This window comes from Neofelis nebulosa, chromosome 6 (assembly GCF_028018385.1).
Source record: "Neofelis nebulosa isolate mNeoNeb1 chromosome 6, mNeoNeb1.pri, whole genome shotgun sequence".
NCBI lineage: Eukaryota > Metazoa > Chordata > Mammalia > Carnivora > Felidae > Neofelis > Neofelis nebulosa.
In genome coordinates, this window is record NC_080787.1 from 93,703,750 (window position 1) to 93,716,660 (window position 12,911).

Consider the following 12,911-nt stretch of genomic DNA (forward strand, 5'->3'; position numbering starts at 1 on the left):
CTAGTGCCTTTCCTTTGCCAAAAAGAACAGAGTATTTCCTCACATGTGGGATTTTTGTGGTTATCATTTATCACTTTAGGCTTTCAACCACAAATTCATCCACTATTTTGTAAACTTCTTAGTCTTTGCTATAATGTATAGGAGCATTCTTAAAATAGTTTTCTAGACTGGTACAACCTTAAAAATAATAGAAAAATCTCTTGAATTGTTAAAAATGATCCAATTGTCTGCTCCAATGATGTAAATGAACACAAAGTATTAGATGTGAGAGGCATGGTTCTTTGCGCAGTGAGTCATGTTATAAAATATTGTGTTCGTGCTATATTAGATGTGGGCTGCATTCAGGCAAAGGAGGAATAATTGGCATATCCTGACTGATTTTAATAAGGATTTAGATTTCCCCTCACCACTACCACTTACTTGCCTTCTGATAGTCTTGTCTACAAGCTAAAAAGATTAAATCTAGACCAAACCCCTGCTAGTGCATAAAATAACAGGCTGAAAGATCACCCATTAGGAATTGTTCCTCGGGAGCCCCTCAAGGGCTGATTTTATTGGATAACTCTGACCTGGATGAAGAAATTGAGATTTCATCACGTCTGTTCATGACACTAAATTAGCTGGGGCAAATAACACCTCCTAGAGTTTCCTTGATACACTTGAGAGTGGTTTATAGACCCCATTGCAAAACAGTTCACTTAGGGACTAAAACTAAGTCAGACAGCTCTGGGATGGACAAAATCCACACAAATGCAGCCAAGTTCCAAAGGTCTTATTAATCACAGTGAGCACAGAGCAAGAATGTAGCTTTTGTGAAAAATACAAGATAATATTTTAATGTATCCAGAAAGTCATTCATCCTTGATTCTTGGCACTGGTTTCTGTATTTTCTTTCAGTGCAGGAATAAGAATGAATCTTGAAAGAGGATTCAAGTTGATTTTAAAGACAAGAAAAATAGATCCTTTGAGAAGAAACTAATAATCTTGCTTTACTTGGATTAAAGACAGAGAAGATAATATCTTGGGGAGATATTCACTGTGTCAAGAGAACTTGGCTAGGCTTGAGGAAACACATTTAGCTAAATAAACACTGGAATAAGCCAAATGGGGTGATTGAAGTATTTTTGTCCTTTGAGATCAATTAACTGTGGAGAAGTAGTCATTTGTTTTGAATAGCTTAGATTTCCCTAAACCAGAAGTCAGAGAGTGAATTGTAATCCTTTTCAAGTTCATTGTCTGCTCTGAGATTCTAGCAAATAATTTACTTCTTATTGTATGTATGGTGGAAGAAGTCAACGGAATTTGAAAATATGATACTTATTAAATCATGACTATGCATAGCATTCTTTTGGGAAAACATGGGATTCATTAGATCTCTATTTATTACTCACAGTGTTTAAGGCCCTGTATTACTGTTTTTGCGAAATAAAAATGTCTTAACATCATGGTTACTTCTCTACTGGAACTTAATATGCCTATAGGGCATATATACAAATACTAATGCATCAAGGCAGTATGCGATATCTTATCAGAAGATAATACCTAATGGGCTTAGAGTATAATGAGAAACAATCACTCTTAAATAATAATGATGATACTGATAACAAGAATGGCATAATTCCCACTTTATAGATGGTGAATTAGAGGCACAAAAAAGTTAAGTAACCTGCTTATAAGTGGAAGAACCAAAATAAGAAATTATATAGCAGTTAGTCAACTTGAAAAACCAGTAGGGATTTTGATGAATAAAGTTGGAGTAAGATAATGAAATCAGAAATGATAGAGCTCATCAAGAGAAGAGGGTGGTGTTAAGGAGAGTGCGTATTCAAAAATGAGCGGTCTCAATTGTCTGGGAACGATGTTCATGTTGTGCAATAGTGACAGTGAGACTTGGGTGCTGGGGAAAGGAGTTTGGACTCCAGTGGACATTGGAGAAGCAATGAGGATTTTTAAACAAAGAGGTGCTATAACAAAAACAGGACTTCAGGAAAACAGACTTGTGGAATGAGAGGAGGGGGGAAATTCAAAAGTTGAGAAATAATCATCTGTGATTAAAATTGTGGAGAATTTTTTCATTCCAGATGCGCAGAAGTATTTTTTATGAATTTATAATTGTTAAGAATTAAGAGGATGGAACATGGCAGAACATTATTGCAGGGATGACAAAAATAGGTTTCCTCTGGCATTCCAAATCTGATTAATTTATAGTGGATGCATGGAGGGTTGTGTTGTGAAGGATTCTGAGGCCACATCCAGGAATAGCAGGAAAGAGTGCAGTGTCAGAGTGGGGAGAGCCAGCATAAATGTCAGCTATTTGTCATTCATGCTCTTTGCCTTAATGCCTAGTGTTGTGATGGGCATGGAAGATTTATGGGGCATTTTACTCAAAGCTGTGATCGGGTCAAAGCTAACCCAAAGAAAACGTAGGGCATATAAAGATGACTGACCAAATATAGACTCAGAAGACCTGGGTTTGAATTGAACCTTGCTGCTTACTACCTGAATATTTCAGGACAGGGCACTTAACCTTCCTGAGCTGCAAGAGTTGTTTTGTGAATGATCTCAAATGAGAACTACATTAAGTTCCCTCTGAACTGTAAGACACTAAGTAAAAGCTTTAGATAATAATTTGACATATGGAGTTAAACCTTGCCATGAAATTTAAATTTTGGTGCTTTTGAGAAGTTAGCTAGCTAGTCAACAGCTTGTGAGGCTTTAGCACACCCATTTCTACAGCTTTCTACATCTTTTTGCAGAATTGAGTACTATGAAAAAAAAAAAACATATCTTTTCTTGATGGGGAAACCCTGCTTTCCCACAACGAAAGGCTTTCTACTCTTCATAAACACAATACTCTGGCTTAGATTAGATGGCAATCTCCAGCTAGAAATTAAACATAGCTGATGTATTATTTCTCTAATAGAAATGCCCTTCTTGTTAGGTTCAAAGGATCCTTTGTTAATAAAATATTTGAGACTATACCTATGTGATGCCAATACCACTGGCAGTTGTCTTGATTAAAAAAATTGATTTAGTGGGGGGCACCCTCAACTGGTTTGCCAGTTGAATAAACGTTTAGACCAGTAGCCCCAATTCGGCAAGTCCTGAGCTTATCAAATTATATCATTCCCAAAATAAACAAAGTTGTAGTTGCCTCAGTCAGTTCCTTAGCACTTGAGTAGTGATGAAAGGGTCATTTAATATCAACAGTGACCTAGGACAGCAGAGGGAATTAGCTGTTCCCCTGATGCCATATTTGGCTTACCTGATGAAATATAAAGACGTGGTCCAAGTTCTAGGGGCAAATAAGATATTTAACCTGCCAAGCATGACTCAGAGCTTCTGCATCTTTAATGCCTATTTGAGACATGGATAGTAATACTCTATTTTTAGAGACTAACAAATGCTGAATAATTGTGGTTTGTGCTATTTTCTAGAGGACAATGCTTTGAAATATGCCCTGTAATTCTAGTATATTTTATCTCTCTGTATGTAACAGGTTTGCTAAAAGTTAGCCAATGTGCAAAGGCAGAATAGAACAGGAGCAGGGAGATTCTAACCTTAGGCTTTTTGTCTCTAAGATCCCAACAGCTGAGTGAGTCTCTGACCTTCTCCTCAACTTATTCAACTTAGACTTATTCAACTTTAGTGTGATGTAGGTACAGCCTGAAGAGCATAGAAATTATACTATTATGATTAAATCCTAGGTAGGCAAAAATTTTAAAAATATCCTAATGTTGTCACAGGATGTAGATACATTGATTCATAAAAAATGAGTTCATTTTATATATTTTTCTCTATAACTCCTTCACATAATGATATTCTTCATTTCTTAACAGTCTTTCCTTTTGGTAAGTAGTGATCAAATCATCATGTATCATCACTGGATATGTTCCATTATATGTAAATTCCATTGTATTATTTTATTCTTTATTGTTGGCTGTTTACATCCAACTTTTGGAGTTGGTAACAGTCCTGTACCCACGGCTAGCTTCACATGAATTCTGGGCCCATTTATGTTCTGACTGGTAGAGTATGTCCTTCCACACACCAACCACAACACTACATGAAATCATTCTTGTTTAATCTTTGTTCTTCTGATAGATCAAAACTGGAATCTTATTGTTGAAGTTTCATTTCTTTTGTTACTAATAAGAATGTGAGTGTATTTTCCTAAAAATCCATTTCATTCTTGCCTATTTCCAACCTTATTCCTTTTTATATTGGATGGCTGCCCATTTTTTCTTTAACAATTTGTAAGAACATTAACCTTACTTTTAAGGGAACTTAAAGTCCCTTTAGAGAAGGAAAGTTAGGGACCTATTGATTCCTTCTCTAAATATTCAGTGCCTAAAATGGTATCCAACCCATAATAGGCATTCAATAAATGCTTATTACATGTTACAAATAATTTTTCCTAATTTTTTATGTTATATCTTAACATTATTCATTGATACTTTTTGAATTCATAGAAGTTTTAAGTCACTGTTTCTTGACATCTTCAAACAAACATCTGCTTCTGAAAAACATGAAAACCATCTTTAAGATTGCTTGAGGATTTCAACACAATTTAAATAGCATAACTAATGCTCTGAGCTCTGGCTTGTGGGGGAGGGGTGTGTGAAGGCAGATGTGGGCTCAATTCCAGGCTGCCACTTACAAGCCTGGTCAAATTCTTTAACCTCGTTGAACTGAGATTTCTTATCTGAATATTAGAATACTAATAATTCCTATCACATAGAATCATTATGAGACTTAAGTGAGAATCCTTATAAAGTACTCAGCACTGTTTTCAGAATATGCAAGCTGCTAATAATGTTACCTTGGTACTAATAATACCGATGATAAAAACATCTCTAAATGTCAGTCTTCATCTTTAAAAGGAGAATAGTGATGTCTACCTTGTATGGTCATTGCCTGGCACATATTAAACACTCAATGAATGACAGTTAAAAAATAAAAACCAAAGCTAGAGTAGTTTTAGAATTCATATACATGAAGATTCTGATATGCTTCTGTCTATGGGAGAGGCCTTGCCTTTTGATCACTCCCTCCTCTCCTTTGAAAATGATGGTTGATGGTTTTTAAATTTATATGATAAAAACTACCAATTTTTTTTCCATTGAAGAATCTGCCTTTGAATTCAAGTTTACAAGTTCATATTCACACCAAAATTAAAAATACTCACTGATCCTTCATTTTAGTTTTATAATCTTATGTTTTATAGTTAATTTTTAGTTTAGCTTGAAAGACATTACATTTTAAATTATGAGGTAAGGAGCTTCCAAATGCTTCCAGGTGGTTATCAATGTGTCCTAAATGTCCTGTTTTGGTCAATAACACTTCAGCTTTTCTTGATTGATTTTTTAAAAATCATTGTAGGCTTTTTTCCCATGTATTTTCTACATTTCTTAAGTACATTTTGGGTATTTACTTTTGTGTTGTTATTATGAATAAGCCTTTTACCTACTATATTTTGACTGATTATAATTGCTATTTAGAATATTTTGTATGTTTATTTTTTTAATCTGTTGCCTTAACCATAATGTTTTTATAAATTAAATTTATGTTTAATATTTTTTAATTGATTATTTGACATTTTCAGGTATACTTGCAAATTACAATCATATTTATAGTTTTTTGGCTAAAATGACATTGCTTTGAACTTATAGGACTTTGTTAGACAATAATAGTGATAATAAATAGTCCTGATTCTCTCATCACTGTTTTAAAAATAATTTTTTTAATGTTTATTTATTTTTGAGAGAGAGAGAGAGAAAGAGAGAGCATGAGCAGGGGAAGGGCAGAGAGAGAGAGACAGAATGCAAAGCAGGCTCCAGGCCCCACACTGTCAGCACAGAGCCCTATGTGGGGCTTGAAATCACAAATTGTGAGGTCATGACCTGAGCCAAAGTCAGATGCTCAACTGACTGAGCCACCCTGGCTCCCCTCTCCTACTATCTTAACACTAAGCATGACATTGGTTGTTGGTTGGAAATAGGTTTATAAACCTCTCCCCTATTAAGGATATATGTTATATTCCAATCTTATTGAGAACTTTAATCAGAAATAAATGTTAAATTTCACGAAACGTCTTTGTAAAAGTCTATCAAGATCTGATTTTTTTTTTTTTGGTCTATTTGTATAATAGTATGTATTTTCATCTTGCTAACCAATGCTAATATTCAACAATGCTCACAGTACTTTAATATCCCTCCTGTGGTGACTGAGTTTTATTCTTTTGTTATATTTCAGGATTCTTTGCTAATATTTTAGGATTTTTACATATATATTAAAATGTATATATATTTTGCCAGGTTTTTTGGATTATAAAAAATGAGATTGGTCCAAATTCTATCTATATTCTATCTTTGTCAAGTTTGGGATTCAAAATTATAATAGCTTATTTTGAAAAATGAAGTTTTCTTTTCCTCTCTGCTCTAGAAGTATATAAATAGGATGAGAGTAATTGCTCCTATGGGTTTTATTGAAATTGGACCAAAAAACCCTATCTGAGCCAATATTTTCAAGGTTGTTTTTTTCAAAACTGTCATTTTGTTCTATTTGTTTGTACAAGTTGTCCTTTTTATTGACAAATTTATATAATATATGTTTTTCTTGGAAAATTATCCTTTTTATTCAGTTTTTCAAATATAGTTGGAAAACAGAATGTTAGTAGTGTGTGTGGTTGTAACTGGTTTCATTTAGCAAGGTTTAATAAGAAAGAGAATAACATAAGTAAGAATTAGTAGGTTTGCAAGAGAAAGGATGGGGACTAGAGTCAGTCCAGAAATTTAGGATTTAGAGGGATTGGAAATACCCACTGCCTACAGGCCCCTGTTATGGACTGAATATTTGTGCCCATCTCTCCCATCCCCCTCCCCTAGTTTGTATGCTGAATTAATCCCCAGTGTGAAAGTATTTGGAAGTGAGGCCTTTTGGAGGTAATTGGGTTGTGAGGGTAGAGCCCTCAGGAATGGGAATAGTGCCTGTATTTAAAGAGACAGGAAAGAGCTTCCTTCCTGTCTCTGTTCTCTGCCATGTGAGGAGACAATGGAAGACAGTGAGCTGCAAACCAGCAAGCAAGCTTTGACTAGAATCTGACCATACTGGCACCATGATCTGAGATTTCCACCTTCCAGGACTGTGAGAAACCAATGTATGTTGTTGATACCCAGTCTGCGGTACTTTGTTACAGCAGCCTGAACTGACTCAGACAGCTTCAAAGGGAAGAAGTAAGTTTTTAAGTAACAAAAGGCCATTTGTGGCCTTTTTTCCCAAGTCTGGTGACCTCAAGGAAGATACTTTAAGTTGAGGAGTAAAGAGTGAGTGTAAGGCAGAAAGAAAGAAAGAAATTGGGCTTGAGAATTACAAAGCAACTTTGGAATTATATTAGCTCTCTAGTGCTGCCTAACAAATTACCACAAATTGAGCAACTTAAAAAACATTATGTCATCGTTCCGTAGGTCAGAAGTCTGGGCACAGTATAGTTGAATCTTCTGCTCAAGTCTCACATGGCTGAATTTAAGGTCCTGACTGGGGCTGTGGCCTTATCTGAGGTTCAAGGTCCATTTCCAAAATTACGGGTTGTTGGCAGAGTTCAATTTCTTCAAATTATAGAACTAAGGTCACAATTTCCTTACTGAGTGCCAGCTGGGAGTTGCTTTCAGCTTCAAGAGATGCTATCAGATTCTTGAAAGGTAGCCCCCTCTATCTTCAAAGCCAGCAACAGAGAATCTCCCTCACATGCATCTCTGACTTCAGAAATGGCTCACTTCCTTTTAAAGGCTCACCTGATTAGGTCAGGCCCATCCAGATACTCTCTCCCCTTTCATTAACTCAGTCATTTGATTGATAGCCTAATCGTGGAAGTGATGTCCTATCATATTCACAGGTCTGCCCAAACTCAAGGTGGCATTATATACTATATATAGTATATAAGGCATGTACATGGTAGGATGAGAAGTTAGAGGTCTAGCTTAGAATTCTGCCTAGAACTGAAGAGAATAAATAGGTTAGAAGCTTACTAAGGTTTTGAGAGATTTCTATTGTCAAAGAAACTAAAAAATGACAAAAATATAAAATAAAAACCCTTTGGAGCCTTCCAGTTTTCATGAGCAATCACTGCTGGATATCTATGCCCAGGTCCATGCTGCCAAAGATGGAAGAGCCTCAGTCAGCCTAGGTCTTTAAATGTCTGCATGAGGGGCGCCTGGGTGGCGCAGTCGGTTAAGCGTCCGACTTCAGCCAGGTCACGATCTCGCGGTCCGTGAGTTCGAGCCCCGCGTCAGGCTCTGGGCTGATGGCTTGGAGCCTGGAGCCTGTTTCCGATTCTGTGTCTCCCTCTCTCTCTCTGCCCCTCCCCCGTTCATGCTCTGTCTCTCTCTGTCCCAAAAATAAATAAAAAACGTTGAAAAAAAAAATTAAAAAAAAAAAATGTCTGCATGAAGCAGGTGTCCTCCCACTCTGGCCACCCTCCAGACTTTATGGAGGTGAGAAATGATCGTGCGGTGGCATTGAGATACTTGTTTTGTCTACCCTAGATGTTACCATCACTCTAACCAATATGATACCCTGAAAGGCAGTGAAAGAACTAAGTAGAAGGGGTTTTGGGGTTCCCAGATGATCCAGTGGAGACAAGTTATATATCTCCCCTGGCCACCTTTCCTCTAAATGCCTGTGTTGTTTGAGCCTCTAAAGTTTTAGGCCTCTCTCTCTCTCTCTCTCTCTCCTGCAGTAGCTTAGTCTATACCCCAACTAATAAATATATTCATCTCTGAACTACTTTTACACTTTTGTATTTGTACTATTCATGTAAGAAGTCTTAGGTATTACCTTTAATTTCTTATGTATCTCTGTCTTAAAATGTTATTTATATTTTTAATTGTTAGTTGACTTTATGAGCGCTTATAGATTTTCTCTCCAAAATTATAAGCTCCTTAAAAGACTGGGACTCTCTTTTATAAATTTGTATGTTACATGATCCTTAATATTGTTCCTTAAAAATAGGAGAGTTCAATATATATTTGTGATTTTTGGCTACTCTGGATATCCTGTATTCTTTTTCATTGTTTATAACTCAAGTTTCTGGCTCCAAAGATATAATATTTTCATTTCTTAAATTAATAAAATAAAGTAATATGTTATCAGTCCAAATTTTAAAAATCTCATGCTTAATTATTTTGGCCTCTTTATGCTATGATAATGATATTTCTGCCTTAGATAGTGGATGTAGTCTAAGCTTATCCAGCCACAATAGAAATATTTTGTGAGCAAAGACAAGCACCATTAGAGAAATCCCTAACAGAACCTACTTAATTACTTTGAACATATCTCTTCCTAGTGACTTAACAGAACTGTTTTCCATAAGAGAGAATGGGGCCTGGCAGAGAACATTTAGAAAGGACAAAGTGACCTGTTAAAATAGGGAGCACTTTTTTTCCCCCTCTTAAATGGGGCAAAAACAAGCTTACATTTTAACTCTGCCTTTGATCCATGAAATCAAATATTCGGATTAAATTTTTAAAAATCAATTGTATTTCACTCTTAGGCTTTACTTTTTGACTTGGAGAAGGAGTTCTCCACTGCTTGATATCATATAAGTAGACTGGTCTGAAGGACAGAAGACATGGGTTTGAAAACTATCCAAGATCTCTGGATGGCTCAAGGTCCAAGACAAGGTAAAGTCCAATGGACTACTCACTCAGGGGGCCAATAACTCCTGTGTGCTCTTCCAGGGTTTTTTATTCCAAGATTTTATTTAAATGCAAGTTAGTTAACATATAGCGTAATATTGGTTTCAGGAGTAGAATTATTGATTCATCACTTACATATAACACCCAGTGCTACTCCCACCAAGTGCCCTTAGTACTCATCATCCATTCAGCCCACCACCCCCCAACAAGCTGGTTAACAAAGACTATGCATGATCAATAAAATACTGCATCTATATTTATATATTTATATATTTATAAATATTATATACATAATAAAGTATATAAAAGTAACTTCATACTTCAGGCAATATCCTAAATTTATTAAAGTTATAATTTACTGTGTTTACTGGATATAAACTACCTGTGTGCCTGTGCTCCAAATAGAAGAAAGAAATAAACCATATACTTAACCTCTTAGTAACATCTTATTCTTTCACCAAGGAATGCCAGTAGATATTTTGTTTTTGTTTCCTGAGAAAAAAATTATTTGTAAAATTTGGTAGATAAGCTAGAACCTAAATTTAGACTTCATATGGAAAAACAAAAATATTTTTGAATAATTATGACTTGTTTAATTAGTTATTGCCTTCCAGTGGCCTTATTTCAACTGGAGGAAAAAGCTTAGATTTTTGATTAGACAGATTATATAAGTTAATTTATTGAGTTAATTTATTAACTGAATAAGGTTAATTCATTTTCTCTAATAAACACTAAAGGACTTCAGTGTTTAATCTCTTCTTAAATATGGATTTATTATACTCTTTTGGTTTTCTTTCTTCTGTTTTACCATTTCTCATAAATATCTTGTCTTTTATTTGAGTGTTATTTCGAACTATAGTGCCACCTAGTGGTTATACAATGTCTCTGGCCCATTCTCTTTAAGAGAGTGATGTGCAGGAAGATTAAAACTATGTAAATGGTTTTCTGGAAAAAATCAGTTACACTAGTTTAAAGGGATAGAATGGCATCTTTGTTTATAGGAGATAATTTGTAAATAAAGTTAAAATTTCAAGTAAAAACAGAAAAGAAATAAAGTGATAAAGTCTGTGTTTCATGGGTGAATATTTTAAAGTAGAAAAGCAGGGGTTTTTTTAATTAAATTTTTTTCATACCAATGGATTAGGAGTAAACAAAAATTATATCTTAAACTCAACTTTTAATTTTACCAAAAGAAAACAACCAGTTATTTTTAGTAAACTTCATGTGGGTCATGGCTGAGATGTTTAGTATTCTACAGATTTCACCAAAATGTTTGGAATTCGCATAGCTTCACACAATGTCAAGTCCAGAGTAGCTGCCTAACAGATACTTAAAATCATAGACTGCTAGAGCTGGGATGTCCTAGTTGATGGGGGCGATGGTCATAACAGGGGTCACTGTAAATATGCTGTGATTTGTTTTCACAAATTTTCTAGTTGATTCACATGATTTCAAACTCCAGAACTATATTAAACTATTTCCAAAGTTAAGGAAGAACTTAAGTAAAACATTTATCTAAAGATAAGATGGTATCTAAGAGCATCATTGATCCTAAAGTTAACTCCTTACAGATGTCATTGTTTTGGAGAGATGTATTGGAATATTTGTTCCTGCGTTTTTAGAGGAAAATTTATCACTTAGAATTGTTGACAAATATCAGCTCATTTTAGATGTCATCTAAAGGAGTAAGATTATTTTGGAAACTTCTGACTATAGTTTTAGTAACTTCTCACCTTCCCTGAGGTTGACACTTACTGACATTGTTTTAGCCGGAGTGCCTTTGTAGAAAGTGACAGAAAACCCAGATAGTCTGTTGCCCATGCAATAAAAACCTATACAATCGGTTTGATCATGGTTCTGATTCTGTTTCTCTAAGTTCTCTCAGCTCTGTTTTAGGTTTTGTCCTCCAGCCGCTTCTCTCACAGTGATAATACAATCTGTCACACTTGCCATCACTGTAGTACCCAGGAAGAGAAAGCTTCTCTTTCCCTATTCCTGTAAAAAGCTCCAAGGAGGGCTTCACTCTGATTGGATCAAATTAGATTGTGTCTTTCATTCTGGGACTAGGTCAGGAGAATGGGATTATGCGGAACGGTTTAAGCCAATCAGAGACTGTCCTTGGAATAGAGCTGAGGTCAATTATGACCAAAATGCATGCCTGAGAGACTCGAGGTTCTGTTAGGAAGAGAATGTGCACCCCACTCTTTTCTAAATCTCTGACAATGCTACTAAACTGTGGATAGCTCAGGTCAATCATGGCTCATTCACTTTGGTTATCTCAAAACAGGGCGTCATATAAAGTAAGTGTTCAAGTAATCTATATTTAAAATAATGCGAAATTAAAGAATGAATTAATAATGGCTTATTTTCATGACTTTAAACAAAGTATAAATACGTTGTCTTAAAAATATCTTTTAAAATCAATGGTTTGAGAAAGTGGTCATGTTTAAAATTGAACATTTTTGGTTATTTTTGCTATTGATTGTGATAATAGCTACCATATGTCGTTATAAAACCAAACAGAAAGTTAGGAGGATGATTCATGGAAGAAACTGTACCCTCAATATGGAGATTAAAGTACAGGAAGTGGAAGACAGCATAAAATATTCATATCATTACTTTTCAAAACTTGTTTCAGATGTTGTCACAAGATGTCATCACAAGAAATCAAAATAGTAAATCTGGATATATTCATTGAAAATATGGGACTAAAAACATGTTGTTGATGTCATTTAGCTAAGTCAGTGTCAACAAGTAAAGATGGGAACGCAGGACTTTCTACGTTTTTGCCTTAAGGCATTGCCTTATTATCAAACCATAATGAATAAAACCAACCGCATCTTTCATTCCAGTCCAATGATATGGCCACATAACAGTGGCTTTCTGTTGAGCCCCAATCTGCAATATCACACAGGCCATGTCTTCAGAGGTAAGACATTCTCTTCATCAGCTGTTGTTAAACAGCCAAAGCTTTTCCCACCAAAGCGTCTCCCGACTGTTGACCACTTTAAATATGAGGAAAGTCCACAGCTGGGTAAAGCCCATAGTTTATTGTTCTAGGGAGAGGAGGCAGCCATCTGCATAGGTGGAGCCCCTGAACTGGTTTCCAAATTTGTTCTTCAGAGACCCAGAGTTCTGCATAGCCTCAGGGACTGACATGAGGAGGAGTTTACTGGTGGATGTGTTTTCATTCCTCTTGTCTCTGTTTTATAAATT

At 35.5% G+C, this 12,911-nt stretch overlaps 1 long non-coding RNA gene across 7 annotated transcripts in view; it reads left to right on the forward strand.

The window, feature by feature from the left end:
• The first annotated feature begins 11,855 nt into the window (after positions 1-11,855).
• LOC131514602 (uncharacterized) overlaps positions 11,856-12,911 on the forward strand; it is a 58,608-nt gene continuing 57,552 nt past the window's right edge. For all 7 annotated transcript variants that reach the window (XR_009263156.1, XR_009263159.1, XR_009263160.1 and 4 more), the window contains exon 1: positions 11,856-11,995. This is a non-coding gene — a long non-coding RNA (uncharacterized LOC131514602). The remainder of the gene's footprint in view (positions 11,996-12,911) is intronic.